This window comes from Cotesia glomerata, linkage group LG3 (genome assembly GCF_020080835.1).
Source record: "Cotesia glomerata isolate CgM1 linkage group LG3, MPM_Cglom_v2.3, whole genome shotgun sequence".
Lineage (NCBI taxonomy): Eukaryota > Metazoa > Arthropoda > Insecta > Hymenoptera > Braconidae > Cotesia > Cotesia glomerata.
The window spans coordinates 12129071-12149500 of record NC_058160.1 but is presented as its reverse complement, the minus strand read 5'-3'; the positions used below and the strand labels follow the sequence as shown (position 1 = coordinate 12149500).

At 32.9% G+C, this 20430-nt stretch overlaps 1 protein-coding gene and 1 long non-coding RNA gene across 2 annotated transcripts in view; both read right to left on the bottom strand.

Annotated features, from left to right (window-relative positions):
- LOC123262279 (coiled-coil domain-containing protein AGAP005037-like) overlaps positions 1-20430 on the bottom strand; it is a 338268-nt gene that overhangs the window by 34949 nt on the left and 282889 nt on the right. The window lies entirely within an intron of this gene.
- LOC123262292 lies at positions 995-2807 on the bottom strand. The gene is made up of 3 exons (XR_006508901.1): positions 2673-2807; positions 2435-2491; positions 995-1879 (listed from the first exon to the last, which is right to left on the bottom strand). It is a non-coding gene; the product is annotated as an uncharacterized LOC123262292 (long non-coding RNA).

The following is a 20430-nucleotide window of genomic DNA, read 5'->3' as shown; positions in this document are numbered from 1 at the left end:
CCAGCTTCAAGAATATGAAAATAATCATTATCAGAAGTTATATGATTTTGTGCATAAAACATTTCAATATTCTCGTAATCATTGTTCTCAAGATTAATTTGTATTTGTTTATACCGCTTAGCGTAATCAGCATATCCTGGATGATCTTTCTGCATTGGTTTTAATATTGTAGTGGATTTACATGGCATAAATGGAGCATCAAATCGGCATTTCTGAGGTTGATTGGCATGTACTTTTTATAACAGGTAAAGGTATGTTTGTGACTTTGCAAGCGAATATGTCCAGAAGCTTCTGATGAAGAAATTGATATCAATTGATCAATCATCATTACAGTATCTTGATAGTTTGTACCAAGAGGATCTGATGGAGCGTCATTCAGCCACAATAAAATATGTGCATGAGGACTACCACGATGCTGAAATTCAATTCGTTTAAAATAGTCGACAACATAATAATTTCCAAATGGGCTGTTCTTCTTTGATTGGAGAATAGTTATCAATATATTGACTATTTTATTAAAATAGATAGCACAGGTCACAGCATCTTCATTCACTAGTGTAGTCTTAGATATGTAATCCAGTGACGCAGCTTGTTCAGCTGAAATTTCAGTACCGTTATTTTTTAATTTGTACAATAATTGTATTAAATTGGTCCATCCGATTTCATTGGCACTCAAAGTAAGAAACATCGTAGGTTTTCCTAGTTGCCGAATCATCGCAAAAGATCTTTTTTCGATCGCTCCAATACCATACTGAATTTGGTATTGAGCGCAGAAAAGCTAAATTACTTTCGATACAATTATTAATGTAGTCAGCTGACTCAACTTGCTGCCGTGTAATATTAGTATTTTTTCCCACATGTTTAAATGCAATCGTAAGCGAGTCACGAACTCTTAACCTCATAATTTTCATTGCTAGATATAATAAATGATGTGGAGTAACTCCACGCCGATCTGATCTTCGTAATTCGCTAGTTGCTATTGCGAACGGTTGTTGCATTTACTCCCTCTCTGAATTTTCGGAAATGACCCAAATAAATCGATGGGAAAGAAAGTTCTTCGGCATGTTCATCAAAAATTATACTTTTGGGAATATTATATTCTCCAGGAGCGATCCGTAAATACATATCTTCATTCCAAAGTAGAGTTTTCTGTTGTGCTGTTAGACTCTCTTCGACCGGTATATCTTCACTCATTTCTTCTAGATCGATTTCATTATTACTATTATTGTTGAAGAAGCTTTCATCAATTTTAATATCGTAAAATAAATAAAGTGGAGTTTGAAGCAAATACTGAAGCCATGCACGAATTGTCCTTTTATTAACTAGTCCCATTAAATAGCTTGATCTATGTATTATTTTTCTTTTAATGTGTACGTTAATACAGTAATCATCATCGACATTACGGGGTAAGAGTTTTACCATATTGTTTACCTCGACTGGTACATTAATGATTTGTCCATAAATTCCATATTGCCCATGAACATGTCGTAACCGTCGAATTTGCATAAATGGAACTCGTGGTGAGACAAGTCTTTCCGAAATTAAGTCAAGCGGTGGTAAAACCTCAGGTATTTTTCATATTTAAAACCGTTATAAGTAGACATTATAGGAATCACTTTCCTCCCAATTGCTTGGTAACACGTGTTGCACAGTAAAATATCTTCAACTGTATTGTAATTTTCAACTATTACCCTTAATAATTGTTCATCTTCAGCACGTGGTGATTTTAAATCTAACTTAAACCACAATCGATCACAAACGGAGCACTTATGACCAAACATATTGTTTAAAAACTTGTCGTTAAATTCTTTATGAGCAAACTTATTTCGACGAAACCGTGAGTATGGAATTTCTGGCTGTACATCTACTGGAGGGTTATCTGAAAAAAAACAATTCAAAGTATGTAACGAGTTATCTATCGACTGTGTATTGAGAATCAATTCCTTAAAAAACTAAAATTTTTTACATCGTAAATTCGAAAAATGTATATAAAATTAATTTTAAAAACTCATTTTAAGATAATGATTATTTTCAAATATGGTTATTAAATTATATGTACCATTTAAAAATTATCCACTCTTTAGTTTAAAATTAAATTATTTTTTTTTAATATCATTTTAATTTTGAATTTTTTTACAATTTATTTTACCATTCAAAAATATTCATCCGTCTTAAAATTGTTTTTTTTTTCCTATAAATCTAAATATTAAATCATTTTGTTAATTTAAGAATTATTGAATTATTGAATATAAGTTTAAATTAAATTAAATTTTTTTTAATATTTTAAATCATGAATTGTAAATTAGGTACATGTTTTTAAATTAAATTTTTAAGTTTTTTAAGTTTTTTCATTAAAATTATTATTAAATTGAAAAATTTCTTTAAATTATTTAACATTAAATGATGAAAGTTAGTATTAATTATTAGTACTTACAATCATTATTTACTAAATTATATCCCGTTGGAACACTATTTTGTTGCTGAGAGTGGTCTAAAACAGAAAAAAATAAATAAGGTTAGACACATGATGTATTGAGGTTATATATATATATATATATATATATATATATATAATCCATGATCAGTTTAAAATAAAAATCAAATTTATTGATTGAAAAACATTGATATATTAGTTTATACTTAAAACAGGATTAAAAAATATTTACACTTACCATTTATTACATCAGTCACATTGACACTTATATCTGAACATCTATTTTGATTGTTCAATAATTGTTTTTTACGTGCACGAAACTCGCGACTACGTTCTGTTGAACTTTTTGCTGAATTTTTTCATTTTAATTTCATTTTTTGCGTCGATATTGACGACACATTTCGGCATTAGTTTTCGGCATTTTATAAAATTTATTATTTAGTACAAGATATAAAAATACTCACAAACAGTTAAATAATAACACACCACGCTATCTTACTAAAACGCTGTAATACGCAGCCGCATACAGTGTACAGTAAGCTCACGTAGTTTTCACATGCACTACACACGTTAAATGCTCAAATACAAGCACGTATTAAACAGTGTGCAATATACATACACACTGACATCTGCTCTCTCGCTCTGGCTCACAAATTACAGGCGACTATGCTTAGAAGACGGGAGTGGGGACGCTACGAAGTATGGCACAAAGAGGAGAGACCGATAATATACAAATTGTATGTATATTTCTGTCTCATTCTTTCCCCTGGCTTCATCCTACACATTTTTGTATTTGTGTCTCTTACCTGTCGTTTTTTCGTTGCATCCGGTTTGAAATCACAACGATTCTAAAGAAGTTTCACTTCAATAATATTTATTTATAAATACGAAAAATCGACTTAAATCACTTAAATAAACAATATTATATATCAAAAAATTAAAATGATAAATTTATGATAAAATTTCATGAATTACGAAGTTATAATTTTTCACTATTTTTAAAAAATTTTTTGCTTTTTTAAAAATAAATTATAAACATGAAAAAGAAAATTATTTATTAATTGATAAAATTTATGAATTATCATATTTTTTAAATTTTCATGTACTGTTATTAACGAAATAGTTTTAAAAATTCTAGGTTATGTAATTTAACTCAGTGCTATATAGTTACATAGTACTTCAATTGAACAATCAATTTTTATTGAATTGTTAGTATGATTTTTATAGAAATGATAATACATTAATTATTTCCGCTTTCTGCCGTCACAAACCTGTCTCTCTCAGAGCTTTTTTATCTTACATTACTTCGTAGTAAAACAACGTAATTGTTAATGTTTTAAACTAAAATTAGTTTAATATTATATTTAATTTATTTATAATTATTTGTAATTGTGTTTATAAAATCTCATTGTTAAGCTTAAGATGGAGAAACAAATTTATTTAATTGGTTATCAAATTACAAAATTTGTAGGAAGCAAACTGCCGAGCTTAAAAGAGGTTATGTCTCTTTTCTTTCATTATCATTGTTCTCAAAGCTTGACTATTAAGAAAAGTACATTAATTACGGTTGAGAATGTATTCGATTTATGGTCTGAAGCTGGAATTCCGACTTGTGCGAAAAATTCTGCAGTAAGAAAACTCATTCGTCATCACACTGTTTGGAAAAATTTGCTAAAAAATAAAAATCAAAAGCTGTCATCTACTCAAAAAAAAAAAGTTTCTATTTTTTGTGCCGATTAATATTAAGGGCTGAGATTTTCACAATGTCTTCGATAAGGGATACTCTGAAGAATTTTCAAAGTTCTTCGAAAAAAAAAAATAGTTTGTTTTTTTGAAACACTCTAATATATATATATATATATATATATATATATATATATATATATATATATATATATTAGGGTGTTTCAAAAAGACGAATTTTTTTTTTTTTTCTTTGGTGTCTAAAATTGATAGTATACCTACAAACAAAAATTTTGGCGCCCATGTGGGCTCTTAATGTCAATAGTAAGATTTGCCTGTATCCATTTCTTTATTTTCCATTTAAATAACACGGGAAAAATTTTTTTTAATTTTTTAATTTTTATTACTTTGGAACGGTTCATTGTAACAACAATCTGAAAAATGATATTAGTAGGAAATTTTACGCTCTACAAAAAACGTTTGAAGACCAAAGTTCCTCAGATTAACGGCTTCAAAGATATCCGCGGTCAAAGATAACACTAATAAAAAATTTCAAATATTTTCCAATAAAATTACAAAAAAAATATCACATGCTATATTTTTATTATTTTTTATGTTAAATTACTTTAATTCCGTTAACCTGAGACTGTAAACTTTTTTTTTTTACTAATTAATTCAATACTTAACTCACGAAATGCACTAATATATAAATATAAACGTTAAAAATGTCACATAAATGATTTTTTGGTCTTTCTTATAACAAATTTATTTTATATTTTATAAAATTTATAAATTTTTGTAAGAGGAAAATGTAAAGTTCCTTATTACACAAACTCACCAAACACTCATCATTGCATATTATTCAAAATAATATGAAAATTCTGTAAATACGTTAAATCAATTAAATCTACTATAAAACTTGATCAAATGTTTTTTATTTGAAAAATATCAACAGAGCTTTATTTAGCTCTGTCGGTACAGAGTATTATACTCATTTAATTTGAGTGTTGTAGCTAATAAGCTCTGTGTTGGTAAGCCTGGTTGTTCGGTACTAACTTCATTTAGTTGCTTTGCTCTCAACGCTCTCAACAGAAATGGTGCGTGTGTATTAGTAGAAAAGGCTCTTAGTAGAAAACTGTTGTACTTGCCATGCTGACACCATATTTTTGAAATTGTTCTTCGAAGTGCATTTGAAGTATACTGGCCTGCTTCGTCTGGCTCAAACGTTCCAATTTATCAGAGATTTAAAAAGAAGTGGGATGAAATTGACCAATCAAACTTTACGGCTGGTATTTGTGACAAAAAAGTTTTGGAAGTAATAACACCAATCAAAGATGAGATTTTGAAATTCGTTAATAATCAAATAGAAGTAAAATTTTTTAATCCAGCGCTGAAGAATTATTAACTGATGTTAAAGTGGAAAAGAAAAATGTATAAAGTTCAGTATAATTGAGGAGCTGATTTTCAAAAGGGTATCTTTTCATATTTTAAAATACCAGTTTTCTGAACTTTTAAATACTAATTACTTTGAGAATTATGAACATTTATAAATGAAAATCGAATTGCAGCTTCATAACCGATTGCACTTTATAGCTAAATTAAAAAAAGTTCAATACAAATATTTATAATTGAAGATAACTAGTTTTTTGTCTCGATTAATCAAAAATCAAAAGATACCCTTTTGAAAATAAGCTCCTCAATTATCAATTTTACTCTGATTAATTAACTTGCCGTCGTGATTAAAAATATTGAAAATCAGTTTCACATGACTGTTATACTTTCAATCATCTTTAACGATTAAAATTGCGTTTGTAAAATATTTTACAACTTTTACCTCACATCAGTTAATAATAATTAGTCTTCTCAACTTTGAAATTGCGATATAATCAATTTCATTTTGACTTATAACTTTTTTTGTAGATGGATCATTGTCGAGACGATTACCGTGAACTTCTGGAATTATCATTAATATTTTTGGGTACTACTACCACAAATATTACATTTAAGCATCCTGGAGCGGTCCATCATGCAAGGTGGATGGCTAAAGCAATATATAGTTTAAAAATTTTTTTATTCAGAAATGAATTTCATCTTACTAAATCGGAAATAGATGGATTACGAGAACTTTGTTTATTTATCATATTATATTTAAAAGCTTGGTTCACTGCGCCGTGTGCTATAACAGCACCTAATAATGATTTAACTTTGATTAAAGAATTAATTTCATATGAAAGATTTAATAATAGTCTTTTACAGACATGCTCACAAAAATTAGCCGATCACTTGTGGTATTTAAACAACGAGCTGTCTGTTTTATCTCTCTTTGATAAAAATGTTTCAGTTGGAACAAAAAAAAGAATAGTTCATGCTCTTAAAAACTGTAAAGCCAATGAAACTACAACAAATCGCTTTATAATAGATAAGAAAAATTTAGAGTCATTATTAAATAAAGATCTTAGTCAATTTATGTCTATGAGATCGATTAATATATTTGAATCGTTTGATTTGTCGTATGAGTTCATTGATGAGGATGTTACTTTGTGGCCTCAGAATCCGAATTTCTTAGAAAACTTGTATTTCGGGAAACTTCAAGTTGTGAATGATGTAGCAGAACGCGGCGTGGCATTGATAGAGCAGTATAATCGATGCTTAACGAAAGATGAAGAACAGCTTCAATATTTGTTGCAAGTAGTGACAGAACATAGAAAACAATATCCTAATTGCAATAAAAGTAATCTTATAAAACTGTAATATTTTCAAGTTGAAAAATTGTTGTAACAAGTTGTAAATATAGTTTTTTGTTATAAAGAATTAATTGTTCAATTAAATTTCTTAATATTTAGTAAAAAAAAATAAATTTGTTATAAAAGAGACCAAAAATCATTTATAAGATATTTTTAACGTTTATATTTATATATTAGTGCATTTCGTGAGTTAAGTATTGAATTAATTAGTAAAAAAAGTTTACAGTCTCAGGTTAACGGAATTGAAGTAATTTAACATAAAAAATAATAAAAATATAGCATATGATATTTTTTTTGTAGTTTTATTGGAAAATATTATAAATTTTTTATTAGTGTTATCTTTGACCGCGGATATCTTTGAAGCCGTTAATCTGAGGAACTTTGGTCTTCAGACGTTTTTTGTAGAGCGTAAAATTTCCTACAAATATCATTTTTTAGATTGTTGTTACGATGAACCGTTCCAAAGTAATAAAAATTAAAAAATTAAAAAAAATTTTTCCCGTGTTATTTAAATGGAAAATAAAGAAATGGATACAGGCAAATCTTACTATTGATATTAAGAGCTCACATGGGCGCCAAAATTTTTGTTTTTAGGTATACTATACAATTTTTAGACACCAAAAGAAAAAAAAAAAAATTCGTCTTTTTTTGAAACACCCTAATATATATAGGAGCTGTTCTATAAATAGATTGACTCATCACGATATCTCGGGAACTATCGGACCTAGAAACTTGAAATTTGGTAGGAATATTACTTTTGCCACGTAGAGGTCAGCTAAGAACGGATTTTAAGAAATTCCACCACCAAAGGAATTTGCAGGGGCGTTAACAATAAAAAATTTTCGTTTTTAAACTATAGCTCCTATCGACTTCAAATTTGGTAGGAATCTTCTGTAAGAGATGTAGAAATAATCTATGAACGAATTTTACGATATCTTATCCCGGCGGAGTTGCGGGGGTGGGTATTAACAATGATTAACAATGAAAATTTTTAATTTTCAAGATATAGCTCTTACAGACTCCAAATTCTGTAGGGATTTTCTATAAGTAAAAATAATTTATCTATGATGTAAAAATAATTTATGAACGAATTTCACGATATTCCAGCCCTCAGGGAGTTGCGGGGGTAGGTATTGACAATGAAAATTTTAAATTTCAGAGGTATAGCTCTTATATGCTCCAAATTCGGTAAGAATCTGCTATATGTGAGGTAGAAATAATCTAAGAGCGGATTTTATGACAACCTATTCCTAATATGGATCGCGAGGGTGGATTAACAATAAAAAATCTTAATTTCTAAAATATAGCTTCTAAAAGCTGTAAATTTGGTAGGAGTCTTTTATTTTTTACGAGGAGATCATCTCAAAACGGAATTAAAAAAATTCTACTTATAGGGATTGCGGGGATAGGTATGTTAAAATCTAAAATTTTAATTTCCAAACTGTAACTTTTACAGTCTCCAAATTTAGTAGGAATCTTCGTGAATAATGTGAAGTTCAGCTGAGAATGTATTTTCTCAAATTCTAACCCCAAAAGGGATTGCGCGAGTGATAGTTATAAAAAAATTCATATTCTTTAACTACAGTTCCTACAGATATAAAATTTGATAGAAGCTTAAATGAAACGGGAAATTTCAGGGATGGCCTTCAAGGTCAACCGATTTAAATATTTTTTTCTTCATGTCAATTATTATTCATTTTCGGAAGATAGCCACGGGAATGTTATAGTGATTGCACATTGAAAGTTACAATAAATATTAGCTAGAATAATCACAGGAATAAAAGGTCAATCCGATGGAATTTGAAATCTGTGCAAGTCAAAACAATACTCCAATTAAATTTCAAGTCTAGATCTAAAAATACAATTCTATTCAATTCTAAATACAATTCTAAGTGCCCAGCGGAGCGGGCAGGTTACAGCTAGTAATCGATAAAAATATACCACGTGATGTATTAAAAATCAAGCACAATATAGAAAACATAATTTTTTTTAATTTAATAATTTTACAAAGAAAATGTACCATTATATTTAATTGTTTTTTCTTTGAGTTATTAACATTTCGTAAATTTATCTGAACGCCTCGTCTCTCCGCCAAATTCCTACTATAGCCCCGAGAATTGATTTACGATTACTAAAAGATCTGGTTTAATTTATAGAACAAAATCAAAAGTTAGGTTCAGCAGCACTAGAAAGTTTTTCTCGACATTTATGGTACATTAGTGACTATTTAATTGGATTAGCATTTTTTGACTCTGGAATTTAAAAAAAATTATGAGGGACCTTTCAAAATTTAAATTTTGAATTGAAACTTTCCAGAACTTATTTTTTTTTGGTCTGTAAAATTATGACGTAACGAGAAAAAAAAATTAAAATAAACAAAAAATTCTATTTTTGAAGATTTTTAAAATTTTTTTAAATTTGGAGCGACCTTTTAAAAAATTTTTTTTGAGCTATTCTTTGTAGAGGGCTCTTAAAACATCAAAAACTAACATTTTTTCACTCGAGACTAAAAAAAAAAATCTGGAAACGGTTGACCCTAAAAGCCATCCCTGTGTTCTATATCGATCACCGCCTACCACGTGAAAATCGGTTGATTTATCAAAAAGTTATAGCAGTTTGAAAATTAGAAAAATCGTGTTTCATCGAATTTTGATAAGAATTTTAAGCTCGAAGAGCTCAAAAGCACAGCAAAGCTATATCTTTGAGCTCGGAGAGCTCAAAATAACACATATATTGTATTTTTGAGCTCGAAGATCTCAAAAACGTCATAAGTGCAATTTGAAGCGCCTAGGTATGGAATTAGCGGGAAGTTGCAGGGATGGCTTTCAGGGTCAACCGTTTTTCTAATTTTTTTCGACTGGGTTGAGATTTAAAATACAAGTGAAATTAGATTTTAATAATCTAACCTTCCACTTTTTGCATCAGGAATTTTTATTATAATTATTTATTTCCTGGTCGCTTATCTTAACCTAGCTCTTATCTTGCTCTTGCAAACTCAGATAATAACGATCAACGTCAGAGTCAACACTCTGAACATGATGTGGTTGTTACAACCAAAGATTCTAAGACCTCAGACGAGTCTCCTGAGTCAGTGGGTTCTGAAGTTCCCAATCTCAGTGATCCGATCCTGAAAATGCTCGGCACCGACAAGCGTCTCCTGGAAGACAAGACTTACAACCTTCATCCTGAACTTTATGCATGTTGGAAAGACATTGTTTCTTCTGGACTGGAAAAGGAAGTTAAAACTAAATTGATTGACAGCTATCCCAATAAAGGAAACTGTACTCTGTCAGCTCCTGTTCTCATTCCGGAACTTTCCACTTTTAAACAAGACCGCTAAATCTCGTGATAAATACTTAACTCAAAATCAAGATTTATGCGGTCGTAGCCTCGTCGCTTTAGGACAAGCTATTTCTAATATTTTCAACGATGACAATGATCCTGTTGATAAAAATGAGTTATTACAACTCCTCTGTGACTCCAGCAGCTTGATATGCAAGTCCATGTTTCAACTGGGTAAATCAAGGCGTTCACAGATTTATTCTTGTGTTGATGACAAAAGAAAAACTGTGCTTGAAGATTCAGTCACCGACGAGTTTCTTTTTGGCCAAAATCTTAGCAAGCGAATCAAGAACTCTGTGACTGTAGAAAAGACTGGTTTGTCTATAAAGACCCAACCTCCAAGGAAGGATTCTTCAAAGGAGGTGATTCCTTTAAACTGGAAAAGCCCGCCTGCTTCACGCGTCAACGTCAAACAGATGGGCTATCAACGCTTCCCATTTTCGAAATCAGCCCCGCAGAACAAGACCAATCAGGTTTCAACCCGATCTCAAGCTCGAGGTCAGAGTTCGAATCAATTCAATCGAACTCAGAGCAAAAAGTAGAGGTGAGTGTTGTTGCTGGTCGGTTAAAATATTTTTTACACGCCTGGTCTAATATCACCTCTGATCCGTTTATTATTTATTTTTGAAATTATTTCCGGGTATAGAATCCCTTTTATGACGACTTCAGTACAGTCATTTATACCGAGAAACGATAATTTTTATGACAATGACAAAATTAAAATGCAGGAAGCTATTGACGACCTTTTATCGATGGGGGCCATTCAAGAATGTGTTAAAGAGGAAGATCAATTTTTATCCAGCATTTTTCTTGTCCCCAAGAAAAATGGAAAAATGAGATTTATTCTCAACTTAAGAAATTTAAATTCATTCATAGAGACAACTCATTTTAAAATGGAAGATTTTCGAACAGTTCTTAAACTCATGTCAAAAGATTGTTTAATGGCTAGTTTTAATCTTCAAGACGCATATTTTATGATTCCAATTCATAAAAATTTTTAAGATTTTTTTGGAACGGTCGTCTCTATGAATTTATTTGTATGCCATTTGGTTTAAGTACTGTCCCCTGGATATTTACAAAAATTTTAAAACTATTGTCAGTTTTTTACACTCATTAGGGTATTTATCAGTAGTTTATTTGGACGACTGGGTTGGTAAGTGTTTCGATTGCTCTTTGCTCGCAAAATGTTAAAATTTTGCGAGAATTTTTAGAGTCATTAGGTTTTATAATCAATGAAAAAAAGAGTAAGCTCCTTCGATGTCCTGTAAATTTTTAGGTTTTATTTTTAATTCGGAGCAAATGACTGTAGATCTTACGCAAGAAAAAATATTTAATATCTACGAGTTGATTTTGAAATTTAAAAATCTCACCCACTGTTCTATTAGAGAATTTTCTCAGCTAGTAAGTAATATTACTACAGCTTGCTCAGCTATTAATTATGGTTCGTTACACTCGAAAAAATTTGAACAGCAACGTTATCTAAAATTATTGAAAGTTAATGAAGATTATGACAGTATTATGAAAATATCAACTTCATTAACTTCTGAATTTGATTGGTGGTTAAATAATGTTTTAATTTCACAAAATCCTATTAGAAATTCAAAATTTTTAATTACTATCTACTCAGATGCGTCAACTACTGGCTGGGGAGTTTTTAGTGAAAACCAAGTCATCTATGGACACTGGAATCACAAAGAAAAATCATTCCATATTAATTATTTGGAGCTTTTAGCTGCGTTTAACAGTCTAAAGACGTTTGCTTCGGGTCTATCGGACTGTGACATTTTATTACGAATTGACAACTCTACAACAATCGCTTACATAAATAAAATGGGAGGTACAAAACACAAATATCTTAATGACCTAACTTATGATATTTGGCGTTGGTGTAAATCCAAAAATTTATGGATTTTTGCTTCATACATTCCTTCCAAAGATAATGTTCAAGCTGATGCAGCTTCAAGAGTTGATAATATCGAAACAGAATGGGAATTGTCGTCTTCTGCTTATCAAAGAATCGTTTCTCAATTTAATGAACCGGATATTGATTTATTCGCTTCAAATCTTAATAATAAATGCAAAAAGTACTGATCCTGGCGCCGGGACCCCTTAGCTTTCTGCATTGATGCTTTTACAATTGACTGGAACGAACTAAATTTCTTTGCTTTTCCCCTATTTTCTTTAATTCTTAAAACATTGAAAAAAATTAAAACGGACCAGGCCTGTGGAATTTTAGTAGTGCCTAATTGGTGTGGTCAGCTATGGTATCCATTGTGGCTATCACTTCTGGATTCACAACCAATTATTTTTCAAACAGATTCTAATCTTCTCCGATCTTGCTGTAGAAAAATTCAACATCCACTTGCTCAAAAAATGTCCCTGATGGCGGCTCGATTGTCCGCCAGGTCTTCAAGCAGCGAGGTGTATATGACGACGCTGTTGAAATTATCGTTAAATCTATTTCAAGTTCAACTCTACGTCAGTATTTAAAATTGATTTCCGACTGGTATCTCTTCTGTTCTTCAAAAAACATCGATTTATTTCATCCTGAAGAAAGTGAAATTGTTTGTTTTTTAACAAATAAATTTAATGAAGGAGCTCAGTACAGTATGCTTAATACTGCTCGCTCAGCTTTATCACTTATATGTGATGTTGACATCGGAAAAAATCCCTTGGTATCGCGTCTTTTAAAAAGAGCGTATAACATTAAACCGGCAAAATCTCGTTATGACCGTATATACAGTTTAGACCCAATTTTAGATAAATTAGAACTTTTAAGACCTCTAAGTAATCTTGACCTTCCTCAAGTGACAACTAAATTAGAAGTTTTATTAGCATTAACTACCGCACATCGAATACAAACAATTGCTTCGATTAAAAGATGTAATATAATTAAAAGTGGTGAAAATTATGAAATAGAAATTCCTGATAGAATGAAAAGTGAACGAGGTGTATTTCAACCACTTTTAATTTTACCTAAATTTCATAAAAATGTAAATTTATGTGTTGTTTCTACTTTAGAAAAATATTTGGAATGTACTTCACTTTTGGCTAAGAATCCAATTAATTTATTTATTACTATTGTTAAACCTTACAAGAACGCTTCCAAAGACACAGTTAGTCGATGGATTCGTTCCTTTTTACAAACTTTTGTCGGTAAAGATTTTACATTTCACAGTTTGCGACATGCAGCTACTTCGTCTGCCTTTAAAAAATAAATTGATTTAAGTTTAATTAAAAAATTAGCTGGTTGGTCGGATAAATCAAAAGCATTCGAAAAATTTTACAATCGACCAATCGTCGAAAATAAAAATACATTCGCTGAATCTGTCCTAACTCATTAATTATGTTTATGTTAATTGTGATTACGTTAAATACGTTTATCCGTTTGTGATACAAACTTTTTATGCTCTTGAATGAAAAAAAAAAAAAAAAAAAAAAAAATGATAAATAAAAAGTAAATTTCATTTACATTATTTTATTATTATAATTTTACTTTATTTATTGAAAAAAGCGTGTAATAAATAAGTTTACAGTTGATATGTTCATTGTTGCTCTGAACATCTACTTAGTGATCTAAAGAACGAAGCTAGAGATATAATTGTAAGATCGAGCGAGCCTGCTGTAGGCAGGCGACGCTCGATCTCAATTATATCGATAGCTTCGTTCGAAGAGATCACTCCCACCCGGTTTAACCAACTAACATTAATTGTTTCTCTTTCCCACCCAGTGATCTCTTTATTTTTTAAAGATTAGCTGAACTTTATGAGTAATAAACAAGGTGGTTGCTATTAACAGCGATGAGCTTTTGTTTTTGCGCTAAAATGTGTGGAATAAAGAGCGTACACGAACGGTACTACTTAGTGATCTCTTCAAACGAAGCTATCGATATAATTGAGATCGAGCGTTGCCTGCCTATGGCAAACTCACTCGATCTTACAATAATTTTTCTTAAATAGTAATAGCAACTGTCTCTGGCATTATCTTTATATCAGTTGATTTTCTTTACATTAAATTATACGTCAAGGTCATTCAGTCATTTAGCGAATTTATTACAGGCCTCGTGGCATAATTAAATTATTTTAGTTAAAATTATCACGACAAAATTTGAAATAGTAAAAGTAATTGTATAATTTAGGTAGTGAAGGTAGTGAATTTGGGGCGCCACTGTGCTTTTGTGGTGTGTTGACGTATATTCTTTTGCTCTATCTATTTTGTGCCTTTAGACTATTAAAAATTCACCTAAAAAATTCAATCTACAGTGTTAAGTGATTAATCAGATCTCATTTTTCGTTATAATAATCTGTACCACTGTTCTAGATGCCCTTTTCTGTGATTATTGCAAATTGTGTTCTGTGGCTGGCTTTTTTAGGTTGGGTAAAGGTGTGCCTTGTTTTGCTTGCTGGGTATGGTATTGCCTGTCAATCTAATGTCGACTGAGACCACCTCTCGGACAAAAGTCGGAACTGCATCAAACAAGCAGACTTGCACCGTCGGTAAACTAACAAAGAAAGTTAATCCAGTGAATTCAAATACACCAGCTGCTGTGATACCACTGGGAAAACAGTGAAACTATCTCCGCCTCTCTTTGCAGAAGTCATCTTCATGTCCGTCTATTACTGACTTTTTAGAATCGAATAAAAAGCTGAGCAGCGAAGAGGTTTTCAGCTCCGAGGGCCCAGACGCAGCCACGTGAACACCAAAAAAGGTAAACAGCGCCCTGAGTGTAGCCTCTAACGTCGTTCAACCCACTCCTGAGGAAATGGATCAGATATTAAAAGAAATTACTGCTCTTAGAAATAAGAAGAGTCTCAAGCATGAAGAGCTTAAAAACAAGCTTGAAAGCAACTTGATAAAGGATCAAGCAGCTTTCACCAGGTTAGAAGAAGGCCTAAACCAGCTGAGCAAGGAGATCTCTGGAACTAAATCTGAGCTCTCCAAACGTATCTCCGTCCTGGAAGCTAATACAATAAAAATAGATCAGGTTGAAGGGCTTAGGAATCTTGTTGAGACTCTAGAAAAGCAGCCTATAACTAACCCCTCAACTGACGGACCATTGAATAAGAAAATTAGCTTCCTAGTCAACAGAATAGAGCAACTAGAGAAAGAAAACAAGAGAACGAAAATAACGATTGCTGGTTTCACATCGAGCTCCCACAACCTCTCTGATGAAGTCAAACGTTTTCTTACTGCAAACTTTGACATAGATTGCTCTAATGTTCTCGTCAAAAAAAGGCGCGACAATATTCTAGTTGACCTATTTGACCCCAACATGAAAGCTGTGATACTAAAAGCCAAAAAAAAAAAGCTTGTTGGTACAAAGATTTTTACCAACTCGGATCGCACAAACAGAGAAAAATATATTGATTGGCAGTACAGGCAATTTTGTAAACAAAATACCACAGAAGGCAAAAAAGTTACTAGGAAAGGTAATAAAGTTATAATTGATAATCAGACCTACGCTTGGAGTATTGAAGCGGACGCCCTTGTACCTTTAAACAGAAAATCCCTTGCCAATTTCCAACCCCTAATGGATTTTCAGGAAGAACCGTTGGAAAACTAATCAAAAGCTCAGTTGAGGTAACAAAGATTACTTTTTGGAATCTACACGGATTCTCTAACTTAGGTCTAAGCTCTATACCCGAAAATTCAGACATTATAGCCGCCTGTGAAACCTGGTCTACGCAACCACTCTCTCCTCGTTTCTTATAAAAATTCCATAACTTTTGGTCTGAATCAATCAGAGAATATGCTGCGGGTCGCGCCAGTGGAGGTCTAGTCACATAAATTAACAACAGCTACAATACAACACTACTTATCAAAGCGCCTTCTTGGATTTTCAACAAAGTGGACATCGGCAACACTACCATTATTCTTGGGTCTTTATACTTACGTAAATGTCTCGATATACGCAGTTTACTAAACACCCTGCAGGTAACTATCGATTCCATCAAAGTTTCACACACTTACGATGTGTTTATTATAGGTGGTGACATGAATGCCCGAGTTGGCCTGCTAAACCTCTGGCCCCCTGAACTATTTCTGGGTCTCCATCTGCACGATATAAGGCTATCCCTAGATCATACTGAGTGCAACAGGGGACACCAACTGCTTGATTTCATGCTAGACAATGATTTCGTCCTCCTTAATGGTAGAACCAACAGTGACTTTCCTGCTCAACCTACCTTTGATTCTCACGGCACTTCGACTATCGACTTGGTTTGGGTAAATACATCGTCACTGCACTTCATTGTAGATCTGGAGGTTATTCTTGAACCGTCGCTATCTGATCACAGACCTGTCTGCATATCCATACAAGTAAACTCATATACTAAGTTTAATAACTGCAGCTCAGCCGTTACAAAACCCACGGCCAGAATAAAATGGGCTGAGGAACGGAAAGAGGAATACCAGAACCAACTTTACTCATTTCAAATACCCAGCAATTACTCTGAGGCACATCCTGGCACCCTGTACAATTGGCTCCACCAGTTTATATTCTCTGCTGCAGAAAATATCGGGATAGTGAAAACGTCTTGTCACTCTTCAGCTGTCTCTGTTTATCGCAATCCTTGGTTTGATGCATGTTGCAAAGAGGCAAAACGGAATTTCCGCAGACTGCTCCGAAAAAGTAAAAAGGTAGAACTTCAACCCTGCCACAAGACAAGCAGTCGCGAACTGCAAAAAACTCTATAGAGACCTTTGTAACCAGAAAAGAAAAGCATATATTCAACAAATTAAAGACGCTTTCGCCAACACCTCTGCTCCATCTGATTTCTGGGCTGCTGTCAAAAAATTCAATTTTAAAGGCAGTACTGGCTCCACCATACCTATAGATACATGGAACGATTTCTACGCCACAGTCTACCAGGCTAGAGCAAACTCGAATCTCCCCTCGGAGCGAATTAATAACAACATACTTGATGCAATAATATCTCTTCGCGAACTTGACAACACTCTCTCTGCTCTAAAAGTCGGAAAATCTCCAGGTCCTGACCAACTGACCAACGAACTCTATAAGTCTCTCACTGGTGAGTTTAAAGAAATTCTCAGAATTATCTTAAATAAAGTTCTAGAAGATGAGCAGATCTCTAAAGCATGGGCATGCCTCTCTAATGACCATGCTACACATTGCCTTGATTAACACTGTTACAAAAATATTCACGACGATTCTCAAAAAAAGGCTGGTAAGTTGGTCAAATAGCCATAATGTGTTACCTGAAAGTCAAATGGGATTCCGTGTAGGACGTAGCTGCACGGATGCCATCTTCACGCTACTATCTGTTATCCAAATGCAATTTCGCCATAATGATGGAAAAGAAATCTATGGTATTTTTGTAGACTTCCGTAGAGCATTTGATTCCGTTTCTCACCAGCGGCTCTGGCAAAAGCTTCACCATTTGCAGGTAAGCTCGAAGTTTATAGCAACAATTAAGTCGCTTTATGACCAAGCAACTATCCAGATCAAGTCAGCTGGAGAGTACTCTGAGGAATTCGAAGTAACAGAAGGTGTTCTCCAGGGCGAAGCTCTGAGCCCTGACCTTTTCTTACTTTATCTGCACGACATTGAGGAGTTTCTCAAGTCAAAAGGCTGTTATGGACTTAATATTGATGGAATTACGGATATTCTGCTATTGCTCTATGCAGACGACACTGTTATTTTTGCTCACTCCCACTCGATCTGCTACGTAAATTAAGAGCGCCGGAAGATTATTGTGATGAAAATGGACTCTCAGTCAACGTGGATAAAACCAAGATTGTCATCTTCATAGTGGCTAGTAGGATGAAGGAATACCCTGAAAAGTTCAGGACTTATGAACAAGTTCCGATAGAGATAGTAAAATCATATCCTTACCTCGGAGTCTTGGTATCATCCTCGACAATGGGTCTAAATGCTCTACGGAATGCACGTAACAAAGCTAAGTGTGCCTCAAGTCTGTCCATTTCCATCTTGGCTAGAGCCAAATGCGACTCAACAGATGCCTTCGGCAAAATATACGACATTATGGTGGAATCAGTCCTTCTTTATGCCTTTCCTGCCTGGGGCATGTGGTACAGGAACTCTCTAGAATCAGCACAAACATTCTACTGCAAGAAATTCTTCAACCTGCCTATCAACATGGCTGATTGGGCAGTCCGCCTAGAATTTGGTCTCAAGCCCGTTGCCTGGAAGGCCATGCTCTGTGCCTGGCGCTGGATGGTCGACTCTCAGGGCCAAAGACACCTCCTTGCACAAGATCTGTTTACTCCGGCTCACACAACTTGCTATGAACTCTGTTACAGTCTCGCCATACAATTGGGTCACGCAAATGAGTGAATTTTTGCAAGAATGCGATGCATTGGACTTGTTGGAAACTCCAGAACATAGCCTCTGGGAAGCAAGGACTGAGACGGTATTTCAACGCTATCTTAACATACTCTTAAACAAAGATTACAATGAAGCAATCCAATCCAAGTCGCTGGAATTCCAACTCACAAGAGCTCGCCAATACGCACCTGCTAACTACCTCCTGCAAAAAATTACAATTAGCATCAAGCACGTGATAGCGCAGATAAGGCTGTCCAACAAGTATTGCTGCCGCCTTATAGCGAACAGAATCCTACTCCAACTCTCGCACGACACTGAATGCCAACTCTGCAACTCACATGAACCCGACTGTATGAACCACTTGCTATTTAGATGTCCTTCATTTATGAAGCTTCGTTCGCAATATCTTCAAAGTATACTAAACAGTGGCTCTCCGATGGATATTCTAATGTCCTCTGACCCAAAAATTCTGCTTGCCTTAATTAACAACGTAGACAAGTGTGCCAAACTGAGAGCATGGGCTCTTAACCTATGAAGAAAACTTACTCAAGAACCTCCAAAAGTTCCCTTGCTAACTCTTTGTTATTTATAAATCCATTTTTTTTCTCTTTGTACCTTTTCTGAGCTTAAATAGTCTCTAATTGATAATTTTACTTTTTTTTTTGTTCTCTTTTAATCTATCAATGTATCAATCTATCAATATATATACTATACTTCTATTTGTCTTATAAAATGTATATATTTCTTTTTTTTTACTATGTATCTGTGGCCTCCTCTTGCTAAAAACATATGTGTTTAATGCAATAAATAAAATAAAATAAATAAATAAAATAATTCAGGTAGTGAAGGTCTTTCTGGAAATTTCTGTAGTTTGAAAATTTAATGAGACTTGTTAAGTTTGCAGTAGTTGAATTTAAGAATTTTGTAAAATTAAATTTAGGCCGTTGGGCTGAATTTAATTAATGAATTTAGCAAATGAAGTTATTTAATGAATTTAATAAATACAGTTAGTTAATGAATTTAGATAATAAAGTTAGTTAATGAAGTTAGTTAACAAATTTAATTAATAAAATGTAGTAATGAATTTGATCACTGAAATTAGTTAATGAATCGAGAATTTGTATTGAACAAGTGCTAGGCATTAATTTTGTAGGTTATGAGAGTGTAGAAATCCGAGATTTAGTTGAGAAGGAAAATTTAAGGAATTAGAACAAATTTTGTAAGTGAAGTAGCGTCCGGTGGACGATTTTAATATGGAATTTAGTGAGTGCGTGTGAGTACAGTGCTGTCTAGCTATATCCACGGTATCCTCCTCTGTTTCCTTGGCAGTCACTTAGAAAACCGTTGTACAGACGCCCGAGTCAGGGCTACAACGGGAATAAGTTACGGTACCGCTGCGTAAACGCCCGAGTCGGGGGCGCAGTCGGAAATAAGGTTTTAATTGTAGCTATAGTATTAATTGGTATTCCGTCAAGTGGACGAGGTTTAGTAAAATGAGAAATTATTCGGTGGATAAGATTTGGTAGGATTTATGTCCGGTGGACATTTATAAATTAAGAATATTGTGAGATATTTATTTGTAAGGTTTCCTGGCAAGTTGCCTGCGTAGTAATTGTTAAGTTAGTTTTAAGGAGAATATTGTTGATAAAAATTTGTTAATTTTAATTAATCAAAATTGAATAAATAATTTAAATTGAATTTTTCTCAGTACTATTTTATAGCCACTTGAACTTCTCACGACCTTGTCTTTACCCTCTCCTGCTTCCCCGGTTTCTAGGACACCGTGTCTAAAATTCCAGTGGTGCCCTTTCAAGAGGAAAGGGGTGAGCAATTGGACAAGAGCTAAATACTCATGTTACAAATTTTTGAGAACTTGACGAAACTATCAATTTTTGCGAAATTTAATTTTTTTTTTAATT